This window comes from Protopterus annectens, chromosome 7.part0 (assembly GCF_019279795.1).
Source record: "Protopterus annectens isolate FY-2018-M chromosome 7.part0, PAN1.0, whole genome shotgun sequence".
NCBI lineage: Eukaryota > Metazoa > Chordata > Ceratodontiformes > Protopteridae > Protopterus > Protopterus annectens.
This window is the reverse complement of record NC_056739.1, coordinates 1,668,335,347-1,668,357,589: the sequence shown is the minus strand read 5'-3', so window position 1 is coordinate 1,668,357,589 and position 22,243 is coordinate 1,668,335,347.

Genomic DNA, 22,243 nt, shown 5'->3' with positions numbered 1-22,243 from the left:
CAGCCTGGCGTACAGATGGTACTGGGTTCTAGTACAGCATGTGCAACCTTTCTTAAACTGCTGTGATATTACAGTTTACAGCAATGAAGTGCAACATAGACAACTGTCTCCTTAACATTCTAGTGGCAACAGGTGTAAGTGCCATACACATTGTCCTGGGTTTGAATACACCATATTCCATATAGTATTATTTTTACTGATACAGTAATCTATGTATTATTACATTTATGATCAAATGTATGACTGTGGGTATACTGTGTAGTATAGTCTTGTAAATATAATCCTGCTATCTTGACCAGTATATCTTTAACTTTAGTGAAAAATGCAGACAAGTGCCCATACATGAAATTGCTTGCCACTGTTGAATTCGGCTTGGCAGATGTTAGCAATGCAGCCCACAAGGCTTGAGATAGTTTGGCTTGGGCTGTGGCCAGTGCCTCCGATATCTCCTTTACTGATCAACAATGTAGGCAGCACTACAACAACCTTCAGATGAGGAAGAGGCATACCCTCAATGCTTGGACTGAGGAATTTAGGGCAGAGGACATCCCACAGATGTGTAATTATCACTTACAGAGAGTACTTGTTAGGCTTAAAAAATGAATATTGGCAAGACTGGTATTCATAATGGCATTCTGTTATGTTCTGTTTTTTCCACAGCTGTCATGAAGTAGAAATGCAATGTCAGGGCCCATGCCACCAGATTTATGAGGATGAGAGAGCAATGTGGTATGCATTTAGCAGAAGGGTAGTGTTACTGTAGCATTAGAAGTTAAAGATAGCTTTTTGGTATTTTATACATTTGTAGCAAATTGGGCATGCATACTTCAGCTCTAAAAGAAATTATACAGACATTAGTCTGCATCACAAACAAAGGTAGATTGTTTGGTATTTTATACAGTTGTATCAAACTGAACATGCATATTCCAACTACAAAAGCAAATATGCATGCATTAGTATGTAGCACAAACCAAGAGTACAATATTAGACTTTAGTCAGAGGTGATGGGTTCAAATGCCACACATCCCACCCATACAATGACTGCTAATTCTTTAATTATGTGTAACTTAAAGGTTTAAAGTAAAAGCTCTATACCAGTGGCACACATGCCCTGCTGTAAACTGCAATCTAGATAATTGGAACACACATATGTACAATATATGCACATGTAAAGGACTCCTTGCTGCAATTTGTAGTATAGTGTGCACCTGTTAGGAGCTGATAGCCTTGAAAGTAATGTTATCTGTTAGGGAGTTATTGTCTTAAGACGAAAGGCTAAGATAACAGAGTTAAATAATTGTATTAATGCAGTCCATATTACACAGAAAGGTGCTAATCTTATCTTTTTTTTTTCTCTCACCCGAACCCTTATCTCTTTTTTTATGTTATTATGTGTCTTCAAAATGTGTCCATGTCATCCATGTGTACCAGATCACAAAATGCTTCACAGCACAGCAGGGTAGGCCTGCCCCACAAGATCCACCTACCCCCACTCCACCAACCCTGCAATCATTGCCCAGCTACCTCTGATACCCCTGCACTACCTGCCACCTCAGGTAATTCTGCCCCAGAGATTATGCCAGTGGTACCCTCCAGGAGCAGTGGCAAGGGTGGTGAGTTTATCATCTACACTGAACTGCCAGGGATGGTGTGTAGGGTTGTGCGCTGCACTGTAGGTCGATGTCTATGCTGATTGGAGGGGCTGCTCTCCCTCATTTTATGTAGGAACAGGAGGAGAAGGTGATGTTGAGTGCTCCGGCCAATGGCAGATTGAGGTGACAGCAATGGCACTCCTGTGGGGAGGACTCAATTCACACTTGATTCTCACTGTCAACCAGCTTAACGTCTATGGGTCTTGGATGTCCCCACTCTCACCCCATCCATGTTGTCCACTGACCTCCTGTGTTCATCACCATCCCTGTGTCTTGTCTTGTTTGTCTTGTTTGTCTGCAATTGCTTCCTCCATTACCCAACTTACTAGACCCAAACAGGCCTATGTCCCCTGCCCAACATTCCTCTCTCTCCAACAAAAATGGGCATCTGTACCACACACAAAAAAAAATGTCCCATACATAGCTCTCCATTTCACACACGTCTACTTGACACCCATGAGTTGGTCCAATTGGATATACAAAATGATTGTATTGTGGTCAGACCTTTCTCTAGAGGCGACAGTCCAAATTCAGCTAATATTCTGCATAAATCAGTTTTTACTATTGAACAAATGGATAGCTATGATTCTTTCCTTCCTCCCTCCTGCACATTCCTGTATTGCTTTCCATTTGTTCTTCCGTCTGCTTGCTCCCCATTACACCACTGTCCTATCTTCACCATTTCTTTTGTTTAATGCATTATTGCTTGATGGTATGCATCATGCATCATCTTGCAGTAATGGTAATATGAAAGTGCTTACAAGTGTTTGATTCAGTTGTATTTGAACTCAGTACCATCTGGCCCCAAAAAGAAATGTGTTACTGCATTAACATGTGCTGCCACAGAGTCAGTTAAGTAGCAGGTGTATTCCAGAGACTCAATACTGACTGTCAGAATTTTAGCATCCCCATTTTATCACTATCCTATCTTCCCCATATCTTTTCCTTAATGCATTACTGTGCAATAGTGCGCATTGTGCACTAGCATGCACCAATTGTAAAGCAAAAGTAGTTAAAATATTAGATGCAGCTGTATTCAAGCCTAGTACCATCTATCCCCAAAAAGGAATGTATCACTGATTTAAAACCTGCTGCCATAGAGTCAAGTAAGTAGCAGGTGTCTTCTCCAGACTCAGTACTAACTGTCATACTTAAGCAATGCTGTCACTGGAAGAGTTACATGACATTCCATTATGTACTAGTCATTCTTAAAGTCTCCCTTTTGTCCATCACACAACAGTCTGCAAACAAGATAAGTATAGCCAAACCTTCCGTTCACTGCTCAGTTGCCTGAGATTGAGCTAAGTGCCACATCACACAAAAAATTGCCCAAAAATAATACAATAATAGTAAAAACTGACATAGAAAACACAGTTTGCACACAAATGAAGAGGAGGTTGGATGTTAATGAAAGAGAACCTGTGAATTGTGTGCTGCTTACTTGCATTTCCAACCTTGACAGATGTACATGTAACACTTTGTAAGCCTAACCTGATACACCCACCTGATGTAAGCATTCACAGTTTTCGCTCATACACTGTGGGACTGCCTGCACGATGTTTACATCTTCTACACAGAGCCAAGTTTTTGGAATTCAGTAATTCTAATGAGGTCAGACCTCTTTTGCATGTTCACCATGTTGACAGCCCTGAATCTTCACCAGAAAGCAACCATGTAACTAGTTTACTTTATAGTTTATTGAATAGTTCCAGTGTGTTACCTTGGTTGATTAGCAAGCAATTCAGCTGCTTATCCAGTAATTAGCATGCCACTGTGTTTACCTTGTTTGAGCAGGGTGCGAACCACTACATGGTGCTTACTGAATTAAAAAGTTTTCACACCCATGTGCACTTCATTCTATGATGTGCACTCAGTGGAAAACCACCATGTAGGCTTTATTGAATCCAACTGGCTATGTCTTCTTAGCTAGTGCAATGTTTACGTAGCCAAGAAAAAGTTTTATTTCATAACAGTCTTTGGGCAGGATTCACGATGGCTTGCACAGAGTCTAAGAGTTGTGTAAGACTCCATGCAGCCATCGCGATCCAGGAACAGCCCGAAATCCCGTGTAAGAGACCAGCTAAAACGACTCTTACACGGGCAGGGTGTGGATATGCTAAGCACCTCACTTGCAGCCGAAAGGCATGCAAATGAGGTAGATTAGCGATCCACGAAGCTGAAACCAGCCCGTGTAAGAGTCGTGTTAGGTGCAGAAATGTACTCAGTTGACAACTGAGTACGTTACTGTAAATAACACAATGGAGCCATGACAACTCCAAATAAAGTGTGCAAATATTGCAGTCAGCATGCCAATGACCAAATATGTGGCCATTGGCATGGTAACCCGATGCAAACATGAAATAAAATAATTTTTTTTCGGTGATCGGCGATGTTTAAATGCAGCACAGCCCCGCGCAAATGGGCTGCGCAATATAAAACAGAAAAATAAAGGTTTGAAACCCACAAATGTGGGTTTTATGTAATGCATGGATTTGCAATGCAGGGACTAGCAAACCAAAAACAACATGGCCACTGTCTAGTGGTTGCTAAGGGGGGAAGCTGAGTGTAAGATATGTAACTAAGCATTAGTAGGCAATCCTATGTAAATGAGTGGTAGGATAGTGAAGCATACTGCCACATAGCAAATGAGCACATTCTTTGTAGTGTAAGAGTTAGATAAGGGGGAGTAACAGAGTAGGAGATAGGTGACATCACAGGGGGGAATGTTAGGAAGAAATCAAGCTCATTGGAGCAAAGTGATATGTGAAAGATGTCAATCACACAGCATAAAAAGAGGAGTGTCAACAGATAAACATGGAAAAGTCAAGAAATGGAAGGTGTACACTGTGGCCAACACCAAAGTTTCTTGCTGTACGTGAATGCGCGCGTGTGCGCGCTGGGAGCCGCGAGTAAGACAGAGTGCGTGTAAGGCAGAGTAAGCATGTAGGAGCCTGTTTAAAAATCTGTAAACCTGTTTGCACTGGTGTGCATGCGTTTTAATCTGAATAAGCAGATTCTAGTCCGTGTAAGCATGTGTGCATGCGTGGTAGTCACTGTGAGCGTGTTTTCACTGGTATGCGCACTGCTCCACCCTGAGGAAACAGAGAGGAAAAAGGAAGCAGAAGAAATAGTAGGAAACTAGCAGGGAATACTTGTAGAGGTAGCAGGTGAAAACAATTAGAAGCAGGCAATTACACAGGCAGAATACAAGCCCAGCCCAGCACTTAAAACACTGCAAACAGCATTGCAGTATGTTTCTCTCAAGAGACACTGCAAGACAGGAGTAAGATAGCAGAAGTGAAAACTGAAAAAGCTGCACTCAGACCAAACATGCTAGGGGCTGCCATAGCTGTCATAAGGAGACATAGGAGACTTGCTGAGGGTGGTGACAATGGAAATGCTGCCAGACAACCCACAGTGAGGAGACAGAGAACAGTGTACAGGCTCAGGGTCACCTACCAGGTGTTACATGAGCTGGAGATAGTGGAGCGCTATAGAGTGGACAGAGACCTCCTGCAGCAAATTGTTGAGCTGTGCAGGCCATGCCTCACACACAGAACCAACAGAGGGGAACCCATCCCAGTGGAAACCAAGGTATGTGTTGGCCTAAGAATACTAGCAACAGGTACCTTCCAGAGACCAACTGGTGATATGATGGGGATATCACAGGCATCAGCCTCCAGGGTACTGCACCAGTTCCTGGATGCCATGTCACCACATGTCAGTGAGCATGTATATTTTCCCAATGCCCATGAGGTATTGGCAAGCAATATGCATCTCTTCCAGCAAATAGCGGAATACCCTGAGGTAGTGGGTGCAATAGACTGCATGCACATACGCATCAAAGCACCAGCCGGTGAGCGGGGTAGGGTCTACATTAACCGCAAGGGCTTCCCCTCCATCAACTGCCAGGTCGTGTGTGATGCCCAGGGCATAATAATGAATGTGTGTGCTGGCTGCCCTGGGAGCTACCATGATTCCAATATCTGGCATTTGATGCAGCTGTACCAGACATTTGCCAATGGGGACATCCCACATGGTCACCTAGTGGGGGATGCAGGTTATGCACTGGCTCCATGGCTGATGACACCCATCAGAAATGCACACACATGCAAACAGGAACACCATAATGAGGCACACACACAAACACGTAATGTAATAGAGCATGTGTTTGGGCTGCTTAAGTCATGGTTCCGGTGCCTGGACACATCTGGTGGAGCCTTGCAGTACTCACCAACTACATGTACCCAAATTGTCGTGGTATGTGCTATGCTACATGATATGATTCTGCGAAAACAGCTGCAGCAGGACCAGCATAGGGCCGGGACAAACAGCCCCCCACCATTGCCAAGGCCATCACAGGCAGAGCGTGACTCAGAAGAGGAACAACCTGAGCCTGCCCCAGTAGGCAGAAGAAGGTGTGCCCAGTATGCCCTGGCCTTGGCAAAGAGGCAACGCATAGCACATACACTGGCTCAGTAGGAACCCTGGGAATGATACCCCTTTCTGACTCACTCATATAGTAACAGGGACGCCTAACATGACACAACCTGTTCTCAAACATGTACAGGGAGTGTAGTATGTGCATCTGACAGAGGCAGCCCTGCAGCACCACCTGAGGCATGATTGTCATGTGTTAAGCAATGTCACACCATCTAGTATATGCAAACATGAAGACGCAACCTAACATCTCACCCTCACCAAGCATGATGCCACACTATGAAGACAACAATATCAAGTACAATAATTGGCTGAGGTATTGCTGTTAGCAAGGGGGAACACATGGCTGCTGACATGCCGAGCAAGACATGATGCCCCACCTGCTAGGGATGGCACTCACCCAGCACACCTGGCTGTGTGGATACTGGCAAAGGCTGTTGTCACCCCCACTGCGCCTGGAATAGGTAAGTCTAGAGACACAAACCCACCACCATAGGTAGCACAAGGGATAATAACCTGGACATAATGCGACCCAACACCAGAAGTCTAACCTGCAAGGTGCATACAGACCAAACCCACCACAGCATGGAGAATGGTAATATGTGTTCTGTAACAGAAACCTGGGCAAGGCCCAGAAGAGCACCCTAATACTACCAGGTTATGCCTCATACCATGCTCTACAGCTCCAAAACATGGAACACACGACAATAGGAGTGTGGCTACCAGTAATTATCAAGGATAACCACACCCCCAGGTTGATACCACAGCAAGAAGCAGCATGGACTATCCATGGGCAAGTAACACTGTCTCAAACTGTGTACCTGTTTGAAGCCTGCTACAGACCACACACACAAACCCAGGTACCCCAGCCAGCCTTCCTGAAGACACTGCAGAGTATGAATGTCTCAACAAATACCAAACAAGGCACACACAAAGTATGACATAGGTGGCAATCCATTATGTATGGAAGAAGTAATCAGGGACCTAGGGACACAAGTGGATGGTAACCTGTCATGTGACACTCACATTGCCAAGGTGGCCAGGAAGACCTGCTATATTGCCCACCTTAATATGAAAGGATGCACATGTAGAGGTAGAAAGGTCACTGTGCCCCCATACTCTTCCCTTATCAGGCCCATACGTGACAACAATGCCCCAGTTCAGATGTACCTTACCTTACACCTGCAGCAGTCAGAAAGACCCTAAATGTACCCCACCAACAGGATAAAGGGTCCAAACATTGGACATCTGCAGCCTGGCTGAAGAAACCACAGCCCAATTCAGAAGCATACTGCACAGTCAGAGGTGATGTATGCCTCATGTACAAGGCCATGTCCAATCCAGAATGAATGGACATGCTCCACTGCAGAAACCCCAAATCCAGCAGACACACCACAGTGAGATATCTGAACCTCCACACATAGATTAATAGGATGTGCTTGAGGGACAGATCCATAACCCAGAGGCTCCTGACACTCTGGAACAGAATCCCTGTCCATGATAGGCTGAGCTCCACACACAAACTCAACAAAAGAAATCCGGTGAAGTGCATGGGAGATAGTAGATGTACACTGGGGGCCATCCCTGTGTCACATCTAGGAAAGTAAACCCTACATGGGCATAATATGCACATTGCAAGTGGTGTTGAGACCCACACACAGTCTGTCTGTGCTCAAACAAGGCCAGGGCAGATAGCCTAGTATGAACCTATGAACCTATGATGATACAAATTGTGCAGGACACAAAGGATTATCACACAGCTGTCCTACCTGATGGTAGGAACCATGGTGATAATCCACAGATATGCTCTGCAGCACTCTAATATCACAAACAATACACCAAACCCACACACATTGCCAACAGCCTACTGAACAGATTCCTTCCAAACTCCCCACCAGCACCTAACTGCCAAATATCTATCCCAGGAGAGTGCTGGCCCCCTGACATTGCAGATGCTGAGGTAACAGCCAGCATCCACAAAGCACAGCACACAGCATCAATGGTACCAGATGGTGTCCTGGGTTGTGTCCAACAAGTACTGTAAGAAGAATGGGACAGCAAATAGTCCTACCACAGGATATGTACCCAAAGAGCAGTGTACAGAAACAGTGGTCCCACACCACAAAGGGGTTGCCTGAATGGATACTGCAAACTATCACCCCTCAACTCCGACTATCTAGGTTGGCAAAGTAATGGAGAGGATGATCATGGATCCCATGAATAACAAGATTGGGTACCTACAGGCATTGGACCCTACCCAGTGTGGCTGTCATAGGGCAGATCCTGCCCCGTACACAAGTCTGACTCATGTGAAACATGCACCAAGGCCATTGATGTGGGGAGTGTTGATCACACAGCCTATCTGGACCTTGCTAAACCCTTCCATACAATACCCTAGTTGGCGGTACAGATAAGCACACCAGCCTAACTATAAACCCCTATGCAAGTAGATGGGTTGCACACCAGCTCAAGGACAGAACTGACCTGGTCAGACATGCTGCAGCCATGGCAGACTGCAAACCAGGTACAACTGGCATCCCAGAAGGCATGGTCCTGGGACCTCTCTTGTATGCTATATATGTCACATAGGTACAGGCCAACATGGAAGGACTCTGTCTGAACAGGTTCGCAGAGGACTACAAACTGGCCACCATATCGGACCCTCCAGCTGACACAAGCAACCTACAAAAGGCACACATAGAAACAGACAAGTGGTGCCACAGCCATGTCAACAATCTAAATTCAGAATAGTGTAAAGTCAACCCCTGTGGAAACACAGTACATGGCCAGAAATTACCACATAGGTGTTAACCCAGTAAGTACATCAGGAGCAATAAGAGACCTGGGGACACAAGGTGATAGATATCCTGCATGTGACAACCATGTGTCTGTAGTGGTTACAGAAACATACCATATACCCACCTAATCATGAAGGTAAGCACAGCTTGGTTAGCGTAGGTCAATGTGCCTCTCCAGTCATCCATCAGCAGCCTCACAATTGTGTACAATGGCTATTCAGGGATGTACCATAGCAGACACCTGCAGCAACTGGAAAGACCACACAATTACCCCACCAGGAGGATCGCAGAGCTGTAACAGATGCCATGTGTCACCCGATTAAAGAAACTGCAGCTCCACACAGTGCCATACTGCCTGGCTGGAGGTGAACTGTGCCTGATGTATAGAGCCATGACCAACCTGGCATCAATGGACATTTGGCACCATGTAAACACTGAATGCTGGTGACCTATGCAGCTGACAGGCCTGAACCCCAGCACAGACATAAACAGGACATGCTGTACCAATTGGTCCATAACCCAGAAGCTCACTCCACTCACAGCTAAACTCCCACTACAGGATATCCAGGGAGTCCCTCAGTGACTGTCATCCAGAGGAATCATGATGACTGGATGGGAGATGGTAGGTGTACCCTGGATATCACTTGTATGTTACGGGTAGACAGAGGCACAGGACACTAACCGTGACATATGTCATGGCAAACACCAGTAAATGTGTGTTGAAGGACAAACACTCTCTGACTAGCATTACAAATGGATTAGGACACATGGCCATTGTTTGTCACTGTCCACACAAGTTTGGAATACATTAACAATGTCGGACAATCATGTACTATGCTGTCCATATCTGAACAAACTGCAACATGGTCATATCTGCACAACTGGCCCTCAACCAGTCTGGTGTGCTCACTATAAATATTACAAGCAGTGATAGGAATGAAACCGATTATACTATCTACCACAGTGAAAGTTCTGCACCAGTGCACTATATGACAATACAACTGTTTGGTCAACAGGAAAGGATGATGACAACTGTATGCAAACTATCCCATGGTGACCCTGCAGGCACAGCATAATGCCTGTTAGGTTCAGACACAAAGCAGTTGGGCAGTAAGAACACAACCTGATGTCCAACATTCAACTGTACATGTGATATATAGATGGCGTCCACACACAAACAGAAATGTGGTGGTCCACAGATCCCAACATAAGGAAAGGTCACACTGGGTATGCTCGCACACTTAGATAAATGAGACGTGGCAGTCAAGAAGTCATACAAACTGTGAACTGGGCATGCTCACACACTTAGGCCATGTCACAGTTCAGCAGTTGCACACACATATCTGGCATTTCTATGTGTTAACACAGGAACCTCCCACAATACAGACATCCTCCCAGTGCACACAGTGAAGTTACAACAGAGACATAAGTAAAGTACTGGATCCCACTCATATGCAAACATCTCCCACAGTACACACATTGTTTATAGAGATAGGGAAGGCTATGGCAATAAAGACCCACAAACAGTATATGAGCAACAGATATTTGCATCTGACAGGTAAACATACGGCCGTAGAGTGCAATACTAGACTGTTGTCCCTAGGGAATACAGAAGGCTATCCACAGTGTATTTGGCGTCTGCCTCCACAGTACAGTAGGCCATTGTGCCTGTGCAAAGTTAATGCATAGATATGCTCTCCCCTTTACTGATGGATTGTAACAGATGTACATACCTCTTCATCCATAATGATGTCAGCACACTATACATATGTCAGGAGCAGAAATTGTACCCAATAATGTGAATATCGCGCTCTGCTACTGCGTCTCTAACAAGTGTTATAACATAGTTAGGTAGGGGTTTGAATCCTGCAAGTGCTGAGTGTGTGAATGTGTGTGGGGAAGTAGTGTGTGCAATTCCATGTGTAAGAGAAATGTCCCTTTTGGCAACTATTACTACACAACACATGCTGCATATTCCACTGTCTAAATACTGATGATGCAAGCTAGCATGCTCTGCTATCGTCTCTCACAAGTGTCGCACAGTGTGTGAGGGAGTGTAAGAGAAATGTCCGGCAACTATTACTGTACAACACACAGTGTGTGTGGGGAGGTAGTGTGTGCTATTCCATGTGTAAGAGAAATGTGATAGTCAACATAGATAAATAACAGGGGTTCATGAGTAATCCTGCAAGTGAGTGGTGCGTGTGTGTGTGTGTGTGCGAGGCAACTATTACTACACAACACATGCTGCATATTCCACTGTCTAAACACTGATGATGTCAGCACCCTATAAGTACAGCAGGAGAAAGCAATTCCCCCAGTAATGCAAATAGCATGCTCTGCTAATGCGTCTCTCACAAGTGTCATAACATAGGTAGGTAGGGGTTTGAATCCTGCAAGTGCACAGTGTGTGAGGGAGTAGTGTGTGCTATTCCATGTGTAAGAGAAATGTCCCTTTTGGCAACTATTACTGTACAACACATGCTGCATATTCCACTGTCTAAACACTGATGATGTCAGCACCCTATAAGTACAGCAGGAGAAAACAATCCCCCCCCCCAAGAATGCAAATAGCGCACTCTGCTAATGTGTCTCTCACAAGTGTCATAACATAGATAAGTAAATAGGGGTTTGAATCCTGCAAGTGCACAGTGTGTGTGTGAATGTGTGTGGGCGAGTAGTGTGTGCAATTCCATGTGTAAGAGAAATGTCCCTTTTGGCAACTATTACTACACAACACATGCTGCATATTCCACTGTCTAAACACTGATGATGTCAGCACCCTATAAGTACAGCAGGAGAAAACAATCCCCCCAGTAATGCAAATAGCACGCTCTGCTACTGCGTCTCTCACAAGTGTCATAACATAGGTAGGTAGGGGTTTGAATCGTGCACAGTGTGTGTGTGAATGGGTGTGGGGGAGTACTGTGTACAGTTCTATGTGTAAGAGCAATGTCCCTTTTGGCAACTATTACTACACAACACATGCTGCATATTCCACTGTCTAAACACTGATGATGTCAGCACCCTATAAGTACAGCAGGAGAAAGCAATCCCCCCAGTAATGCAAATAGCGCGCTCTGCTACTGCGTCTTTCACAAGTATCATAACATAGTTAAGTAGGAGTTTGAATCCTGCAAGTGCACAGTGTGTTTGTGAATGGGTGTGGGGGAGTAGTGTGTGCAACTCCATGTGTAAGAGAAATGTCCCTTTTGGGAAATATTACTACACAACACATGCTGCATATTCCACTGTCTAAACACCGATTATGTCAGCACCCTATAAGTACAGCAGGAGAAAGCAACCCACCCAGTAATAAAAATAGTGCACTTTGCTACTGCGCCTCTCACAAGTGATCTAACATAGTTAGGTAGGGGTTTGTATCCTACAAACGCCATGTGTATTTTTGTCACACAGTTTGTCCATGTGTGTGGGGTGTCATTCCCAATATTGCACGACATACATTATTTCAGTAATGTCAATGCACACATGATGTATGTGTGTGCCACCTACACATATGTACCTGTGAACTGCAATAGTTCCCATGTCCAAAGCCTGCCTCATGTGAATACATGGAATATGCATCAGACAACTGTATGACTGTGGTGTTCTGTGCAGGGGCTGCATGTGGTATGTGACTAGACAGTGTGGGTTGTAGATGGTGTCATCCCACCAGCGAGGGATACATGACTGGTCTGGAGCATATAGTCCACATGTTGGTGATGAACAGGTGCAGCATGTTGTCACCTCTTGTGGGAGTGGTAACAAGTTGTTCCATAGCAATGCAGGGAATGAATGATAAGAACCCTTCAGATAGGTCCTGGAGCTAGAGTACTGCTCACACTCTATGTTTGGGTAGTCGCAGTACAACCATATAATGGTGTGTGTAGAGACCATCATATTCCCAGTGTTGTCAGGAAGGCCAAGTGGGTTTCCTGGGTATGGCAGTGTGGTGTGTGCCAGGCTATGAACCTGAAGGCAGTCTAACCCACTGTTAGTTGCACATGGATAGGCTCTGATGCTTTGTGCAGTGCCACCAACCTGGGGGTGTGTGTATCTGAGGTGCCTGTGGATACATCCCCCCTGTTCTGGTTTGGTGCATGTGTAGGGGACGGCAAGCATGTTATCAGGAATGACCTGGCACTGATGGTGTGCACCTGGGAGCCTTGTACCAGGAGTCTGTTACTGCATGGATATTGCTGTACCCCATGCTAAGGACAGTTCTCACTGCATGCATCTTGAGGTTTACACTGCTACTGTTGAGTAGCATTTCTATTAGTGTCCTATCCCGTGTGATACCTGTGTAGCTGGCTATGTAATGTCAGCCTTGCATACAAAGGCACTATGTGTGTAGCAACAGCCTCTGCCAATATAGAACGGCCCATGGGTGACAGGTGCAAGCTGTCCCAAGCAAAGCAATGTGCCTTGTCCAGCATGTAATCCCACAATGGCAGGCATTGGATCCCCTTTGAATGTCATTGAAACATACGTTAATTGCAGAAACTGATGATACGGTCTACATATTGTGGCAGCATTCTTGGTGAGGGTGAGATGTTACTCAAGGCCAGGGTCATACCAGCCTGTGCCAGAAGCTCAGAGAGCACCTCTATGTCCCCTAACATGTAGTCCGGGGAGGTGCATCAGAGGTCATACACACTGGCACAGACAATGACTGAGTCATACTTTTACATGCCTTGGAGTGACCGGTATGCTTGTGTTATGTGGTGGATCATAGTGCCCGATGGGCAGCTCAGCATGACCATCACCTTGTTCAGCCTGGTGAGCAGGACCTCAGTGTACCTGATGATAAAGGTACCTCATACAACTGTAGCAGGTGTGTTGACAAGCCGTATGGCCTGTGACTGTTTGGCACACAGGCTTTGTGAGCTATGTGTTGCATGTGCTCTGTTCTGGCTTAACGCTTGCTTGTGTGTCTTTTTTGCAGGTGTCAGCTGCTCAGGCAGGATGCTATTCTGAGAGTCCAATAATGTACCTGTGTGTTTCTGTGTTTGGATTGCGGTCATGGCAGATCTATGGGAGACTGGTACTGTATTCACTGTAGTATCACACTCCACCTGACAGGGAATGCCAGTGCTGAGTTAACAGAGCTTAGCCCCCAGTTTGGCTATGTGGTTGCATCTCTCACATGTATTGTATGTGTATGGGAAGGGGAGAGGGTTGTCTGTGTACATGAGGCAGCTGTAACATTGCCACATGACTCACAGATTCACCAGTTGGACCTGAGAGTAGATCGACAGGTGACCTTTGCACATGCTACCATAGCATTGTGACTCCCATACTAAGTAACGACACATAGGGCCAATGGGGAACAAGGTACTCAAGGTGACTATGTGAGGGTGTAGTGCTCCTGATTTGTAAGTGCTGGCATATATGAATGCTGTCTTGAGCAAATGTGAGGTAAGTCATATGCAATGTGTTACAGGCAAGCTACATGCAAACAGGACAAACAGTGACGTTCTGTCAAGTGAAACATGGACATCAGTACAATAAGAAATACAGATGTCACTAGGGATCCACAGAGGCACTGTAAATCTGCACTGCAGGTGGAATCAGTGTTTCAGGAACATAACAGGCAAACATGCATACAAACAAAGCTACAGTCAGCAGGCCTGTATGTAGACTATGCTACAACAAACAAGGTGTATGACTTCCAGTAGGTAACAGTGCTTATATGCAGGCACTATAAGCCAGTACCCAGACATTCACAGGTCAGACGGGCTGGGTCCAGCCGCACCCCACACAAGTGTATAGACCACGTACCTTCATAATGTTGAATAACTGGCCTGATACCCAAGTGCTCATACCTGTAATAATACACATGTCAAATAACAGACACTGAGCCCTCACCCAGCAGTTCCAGACGTAGTATGATGTATGCTACCTGTCCTGGCACCACAGTATCCTTGACATGTATGGACACTCTCCCTCCTGTCATAGTTAGTTCTGTGTTTTGGTGCTGTCATGCATGGTATGAGGTGTGACCTTGTAGTGCTAGTGTGCTGTTGTGAGCCTCAAACCTGTTGTGTAGCACTGCACAGATATCAACATCCTGAAACATCCGCATTGCAGAGTCGTGTGTGGACAGCATGCAACTCGCAGTTGGCATGACCATCATTGAGTATCAATATGTACATTGTTGTATCCCCTGTGCTACCTATGTAAGTGGCCATCCCTTGACAGCCTCACCACCAGTATGCAAAGATGTGCAGACAGAACACTGTGGTAATTACTATGGGTGTACAAAACAATACAATGACATTCATACTGTAACTGCATCAGGCATGCTGGTATATACCCACAATGATATCATTACCCTGTACTGTTGTCAACATCATACTATTACAACACTTCTATGTAGTCACCCTGTGCATCAGCACCATGTTAACCTGTTCCTGCACCGGTTTTACAGATTGCAGGAGGTGGCACAGTTTCATCATATGCACAGGATGTGTACCTAGTATGCCTGAGTCTGCCACTGATACAACCAATTGACATGTCTGTGTGTGTGTGTGTGTTGGTGAGGGACAGTACAAGATGGGGCAATGTTTATGCAGTGTTTGCGTGTATGCGTTAGCCCTAGGTGTTATCACTTTGCATGTGTGTATGAATGCACATAGTCCCATCTCATGGCTGCCATATACAGGTGTTTGAGGACAGCCACAGACTGTACCTGCCAGGTCATACAGATCACTGTCTGTGGCCACGGACATGGTACCTGTGCCTGGCAGGGGTGCTACGGACCGTATGAGGTACTAAGCCAGACTGGGTACTGTCATCAGAAGCAGGTGGTTGGTGACTGGAGACCCCTGTTGGGACTGTCTAGCGCCATGTGCACGTGGTCTCCTGGGGCAGTCTGATGACAGCACAGACCCAGCATTGCTGGGGCTGCTGCTGGCACTATGTGAGCGGTCGCGGGCCTGTTGTCATTCACGATGGCTGCCAGCTGCTGCTGTTGCTGGCATATGGCCACATCGACGCCTCAACTGTCCACTATTGCCCTGGCTCATGGACATGTAGTTGTGGAACAGATCTAATGTGTCCCCCCAACGTCTGTCAATGACCTCGGTGAAGTTACAGATGGCAGCCGCAACATCACGCATACTGTCACTCATGGCTGTGCGACATGCTCTCAGACCCTGTCTGGTGTACCGTTCCATACGTGACTGTGCCTGCATTACAGCCCAAAACATAGCTGAGGTTGAAAGACCTCTGTGGGAATGCCTGACAGGGGTGGTACGCCCATGGATGCTCCCACGAGAACCCCTGGATGTCTGCCTGTGTGGTATCATGTCAGGACCCTGGCCATGGCTGCTGTGTGGGGATGCATGTGCCACCAATACCACATTACCCTGGTCAATGCCCACTGTATCCTGTCCATCACCTAGGGACATTGGTGACAAAGGATGTATTGGCAGGATGACTGTGCACATTGATGGGGTCGACAGCTGTGTAGTGTCAATTGGCTGACCAATGATGGACCCTGGCACACCTACCTGTGCCATTACACAGGTATCATCATTATCACTATCCACAGCAGCTCATTCAGGTTCCCTGCTGCACAACACCAGAGCAGCACCAGAACCTGTGGGAGTAAGACAGGAAACACAGTTTACAATGTGTACACAATGTGACCACTGATACACACATGCACACATGGGCACATGCACACATGCACACATGCACACATGCACACATGGGCACATCCACACATGCACACATGCGCACATGGGCACATGGGCACATGGGCACATGTGCACATGCACACATGCACACATGCGCACATGCGCACATGGGCTCATGGGCACATGGGCACATGGGCACATGCACACATGCACACATGCACACATGGGCACATGCACACATGCACACACCTCAGTATATGATATATCAACCCACAGACACAAACACACCTGCAATCAAACACATAGCACTACTGCTTCAGCCTATTATTACTATTAGTATCAAGAGTATTGAAGGTAATGGTATTACACATTCACCAGCATGGATAGGCTGCCTTGCTGTTACACCAGATGGACCTGCAGAAAAGAGACATTTATCATCAGTGGGCACAACTGTGCCATTGATACTGTGGGCATGATACATGTTCAGTAGTGCAACAGTTAGCTTCCCCAGGTGTACTGCTAATACTGAGGATATCACTCTTCCACAATAATTACCAAGATTACAGCTACAAAATGAGGACACACCTCACACATGCATAACCTAACAGTGTACAGAACAGTCAACTATTCACATGGCATGTTACCTGCACGCTCCATGTCCTGCTGCTGTGTGGCTCCAGCCTCCATCATTACACATGTATGCTGCTGCTGTTGCTGTTGGGCTGGAGCCACAACACTTAGGAGTAGTCCCTCCAGTCTGGTGAGGGGGGATGTCTAGACACCCCACCACCTGTGACAAGCTGCTGCCTGTGGATATCCAACGCACGCTGACGGACATTTCTAATTAAATCACTGCAGTGATGGCGTACCTGCTCATATGTCCGGTTATGTGTGCCTATGTCATTTACCCGACTGACCAGGTCTTGCCACAGTGGAGCCCTCTCCTGCTGGTTCTGGCTGGTGCGGGAAAAGAGTACAGTGAAATCCCGCACCAGGCTCTGGTGTATCTCTTCCTCCTCTGGAGCGGAGTAGACAGGGTTCCGCTGGTGAACCATAGCCCTGAAAAGGAGAAGGAAAATATGTCAGCAATATCTGTCAGCAAACTATGGCACACATAATACACATAATACTCGACTGCAGTGATATAACCTAGCCACCATATATAGCATCTGTCTGTCTATTGGGGGATACACATGTAAATGACCAGATATCAGTGCTCATCCGACAACTGTGCAAACAGTACCTGGCACACTCCATATGACAGACTAGTATACTGCAGCAGTCAACACACTGTTTCAGGTACAATACACAACCTCACACTGGGGGGTTGTATCAAGGTACTGTATGGGGAACATTATCAGCCCATGCACTGCACACAATGCACGTTACATATTTCACTGGTAATGCACACTACTCTTACTTGCCATAACCCTACCTACACCACAGTGACATACAGGGTAACACAGCACAACATATGGCAATGTGGTATGTGTTGATTGCAACACCTCACACACCTGTCTCTGGCCTCACACCAAGGACACACACTACCATGACAGACAGACAGTCATGGTGAGCAATCACACCAGTACACAACATGCACCCAGTCACTGGCACACTCATTCCACCTCACATATTTTGTTTGCAATGTGTTCATGGGTGTGCATTGTGTCTTAGGTAGGTAGTGTGCTTTTGGCCCTGGGCCTACAGCAGCATACTGTTATGCTACCCTGCCCCTTGTGACACATGTGTTATGATCGTACCTGCTACTTACAAACAGTTACACAGGGTGACTCATATGGCATATTACCTATCTGCATAGCATTCAGCAGGGGTATGTCTGACATCTACTCATGGGGAGCCTTGCTTTTTCATTCTGTGTGGTCTACTACAGGGTATGTCGTATCTGTGGGTAGGGTCCTGTACCTCCACCATGCGCTCTATACTGCGGTGACAAGGACGACAGACATAGGTAATTTGTGTTGTGGATGTTGGAGGTGTTACCATGGTTGTTAGCCAACTGTCATGGGTGTGACCGAACTATGTATATCCAGCAGTGGTAACCTCTATGTAGGTAGTCTGTGTGCGCTCTGTGGTCTTGTCAGTCACTCTGCATAGGTATTGTGTTTGAGTGCATTGACACAGTTACTTGCATATATCTGTGTCCTTCTCCATATCTGTAGCTGTCATGGGAGGTACATACTGTGTAGAACATTGTGGGGTGTGGAGGGGTACAGTGACCTACATGTCCATAGCTGACACACCATGTCTGCTGACACATTCCATATACAGGTATTACAGGACTAGTGTGCCACTGTGTATATCAATGGGGAGCCTATTGTACACTTGTTGCCCCTGTTCCCCCCTGACACATGCAGTGGTAGGCAGGCATGCACATATGTGGTGGTTACTGGTGTCAGTGTTTTTGAATGGGGTATGGTACTCCAGTATCCACATTGGTGTTCACTCCATGCCTTTGACACCAGGCACCTGTTGCAAGACATCTGCACACATGTGCCTCACACAGTATATATATATATATATATATATATATATATATATATATATATATATATATATATATATATATATGTGTGTGTGTGTGTGTGTAGATATATTTATATCTGTATATAGATATATATATGTTTGTATATATGTATATAATATGTATATATAGATGTAGATATATACATATAGATGTGGGGAGAGAGGGGGAGAGAGTGAGAGAGAGACAGAGGGAGAGTGAGAGGGGGTGGGAGAGAGAGAGAGAGATAGTCATATACAGACATATCTGTTGTCAGTCAGATCTATCTGTATATGTATATGTATCTACATATATCTATATATGTATGTGTGTATTACATATATCTGTACGTACATATTCTACCAATCTCGATATCTGTGCAGTAATTGAGAACCTGGTTCAAGGCTCCTGAGTGCACACCAGCGGTACCAGGCTATACCCCATATCATGCTTTCTGGCCCCAGGACTCGGGACAAAACAAAAAGGGAGGGGGTGTGTCCATATTCATGATGGACACCCACACCTCCAGGTTAGTGACAACACATGAAGCATCACAGACCATCCAGGTGCAGATAACCGTAGGCAAACCTGCTATACAACTGGTAGCATGTTACAGACTACCCTCCCAATCTCAGGAACCACAGTCAGCCTTCCTGAAGACATTGGAGGATATGAATGTCCCACCACACACCATCATATTGGGAGACTTCAACTACCCTAACATACACTGGGTGCATTATTCTACCCCAAACACTTTAGCCCAAAGGTTCCCGGAATTCATTAAGTCAAATGCAATGGAACAGCTAGTCACCTCTTCCACAAGGGGAGATAATATACTAGACCTGATCAACAGAAACATGGGGATAATGTGCTACACACCGGGAGTATACCCCTCACTAGTCACATCTGACCACAGACTAATCCCCCTGGATATACATATCCCACCTCCCCCACAACACAAAAGACTACAGTGGGAAACCTCTCACATGCCGACTTTACACTTCTTATAAATGAGTTGGTATCCTTTATGCCCAGTGGGCCAGTGAAAACCACATCCCACAATGCAGACACCTTCACATATGCTTTCTACGGACATCTCCAAGAATGCATGGATCATGCTATCCCAAATAAAACCAAGACCCTCACCACCAAGGGCAGGCATCCTGTCTGGTGGACCCCAGCATTGAACAAATTGTATAACAACAGAAGGTAGCTACTGCATGGCAGAGCAGAATTCCATAGAGCTAAGGCATCTCTGATCAGCACTAGTAGAAAGATATGTTTTGTCGTACAAACATGCAAGGCCAACAATGAGAGGGACATCGCTATGGACACTACAGAGAACCACAAGGCCTTCTTCTGCTATGTTACACACCTGGGTGGGAACCCTCAGATATGTTCAAAGTTAGTTCACAGTGACAAATGCTACACTAAACACACAGATAATGCCAACATTCTGGCAGACAGGTTCAGTGCAGATTTCTCCCCTCCCTCACCCACACATGAGGAATTACTTATCCCAGCTGACTGTAACCTCCCTGTCATCTCAGATGTCCAGCTGGGAACCACCCTCAGCAAAGCTGTAAACACAGCATCAATGGGACACGACGGTATTGCAGGTTGCATGCTACATGAACTCCAAGAGGAGCTACACATGCACATTAAATGCTATTCAACCGTAGCCTTACTACAGCATATGTACCTGGACACTGGCATAGAGCAACAGTAGTCCCACTCCACAAAGGAGGCACCTCTACAGACCCTGGTAACTACCACCCCATAAGCTTAACCAGACTGGTCTGCAACGCTATGGAAAGGATCATTATGGAACTCATACACAGAGACATTGGGGACTTAGACACTTGATCCCACCCGGTTTGGCTTTGTAGAGGACAGATCCTGCCTTATGAACCTGGTTGACCTTTTCAAATCAGTCACTAGAGCCATTGACGAGGGCACAGCAGTTCATACAGCCTACCTGGACTTGTCTACGGCTTTCGATGCAATACTGCACTCTGGCATCATAGACATGATCAACAGCTGAAATGTGAATTCATATGTCACAAGATGGGTTGCAAACCAGCTAACGGATAGCAATCCTACAGTCAAACTCACTGGTGCCATGTCAGACTCAGAGCCAGTCACAAGTGGTGTCCCACAGGGCTCTGTCCTGGGACCGCTCATGTTCAGCATATAATTCTCAGATATCTAAGCAGACATGGGAGGGTAGTGGCTGACAATGTTCAAAGATGACTGCATACTAGACGCCATAGTCAATACACCAGCTGACACATACATCCTACTGAAAGGCCTCACGGACACCGACAACTGGTGTCGGAGTCATGGCCTTAAACTGCATGCCACGTAATGTATAGTCATACCTTTTCAGACGGACAAGGTACCCACATATTATCACATAGACAGTAACCCACTGAGTACAGACAAAGTAATCGGAGACCTGGTGACACTGATCGATACTGACCTCTCATTTGCCACCCACATTGCCAAAGTGGTTGGATAGACTTCCTACCTTGCCCACCTTATCATGAAGGAATTCACATCCAGATCAAAAGGGGTCATTGTACCCCTATACTCCTCCCTTATCAGGCCCATGACTGTGTACTATGCCCCATTTGGTATGTACCTCACCTGGCACTTGCAAAAGCTAGGGGGACCCCATAAGTACATCACCAGGAGGATCAAGGGTCTCCAACAACTTTCATATGCTGCCAGACTAAAGTAACTCATGCTCTATTCCATAGTGTACTGCCTACTTAGGGGTGATCTGTGCTTGATGTACAAGGCCATGTCCAATCAGGTATTGATGGACATGTTCCACCTCATACAATCCAAATCCATCAGAATGACAACAGCTACAGATTTAAACCTCAGCACACATATGAATAGGACATAGGTTCATAGGTTCATAGATTAGTACTAGGCTAACTGTCCTTGCGAGCCATTTTAAGCCTAGCCAATTATCCCTTGTGAGACTCAAACCCTGCACCTCATGTTTGCAAGGCAAACACCTTAACCATTAGGCCACGCTCCCTCCCTACTGTAGGGACAGATCCATCACTAAGAGGCTTCCCATACTGTGGAACAGGATCCCAGTTCATGTTAGGCAGAGACCCTCACTGACACTCTTCATGTGAATTCTTGATGAGTGGATGGGAGATCATAGGTTTA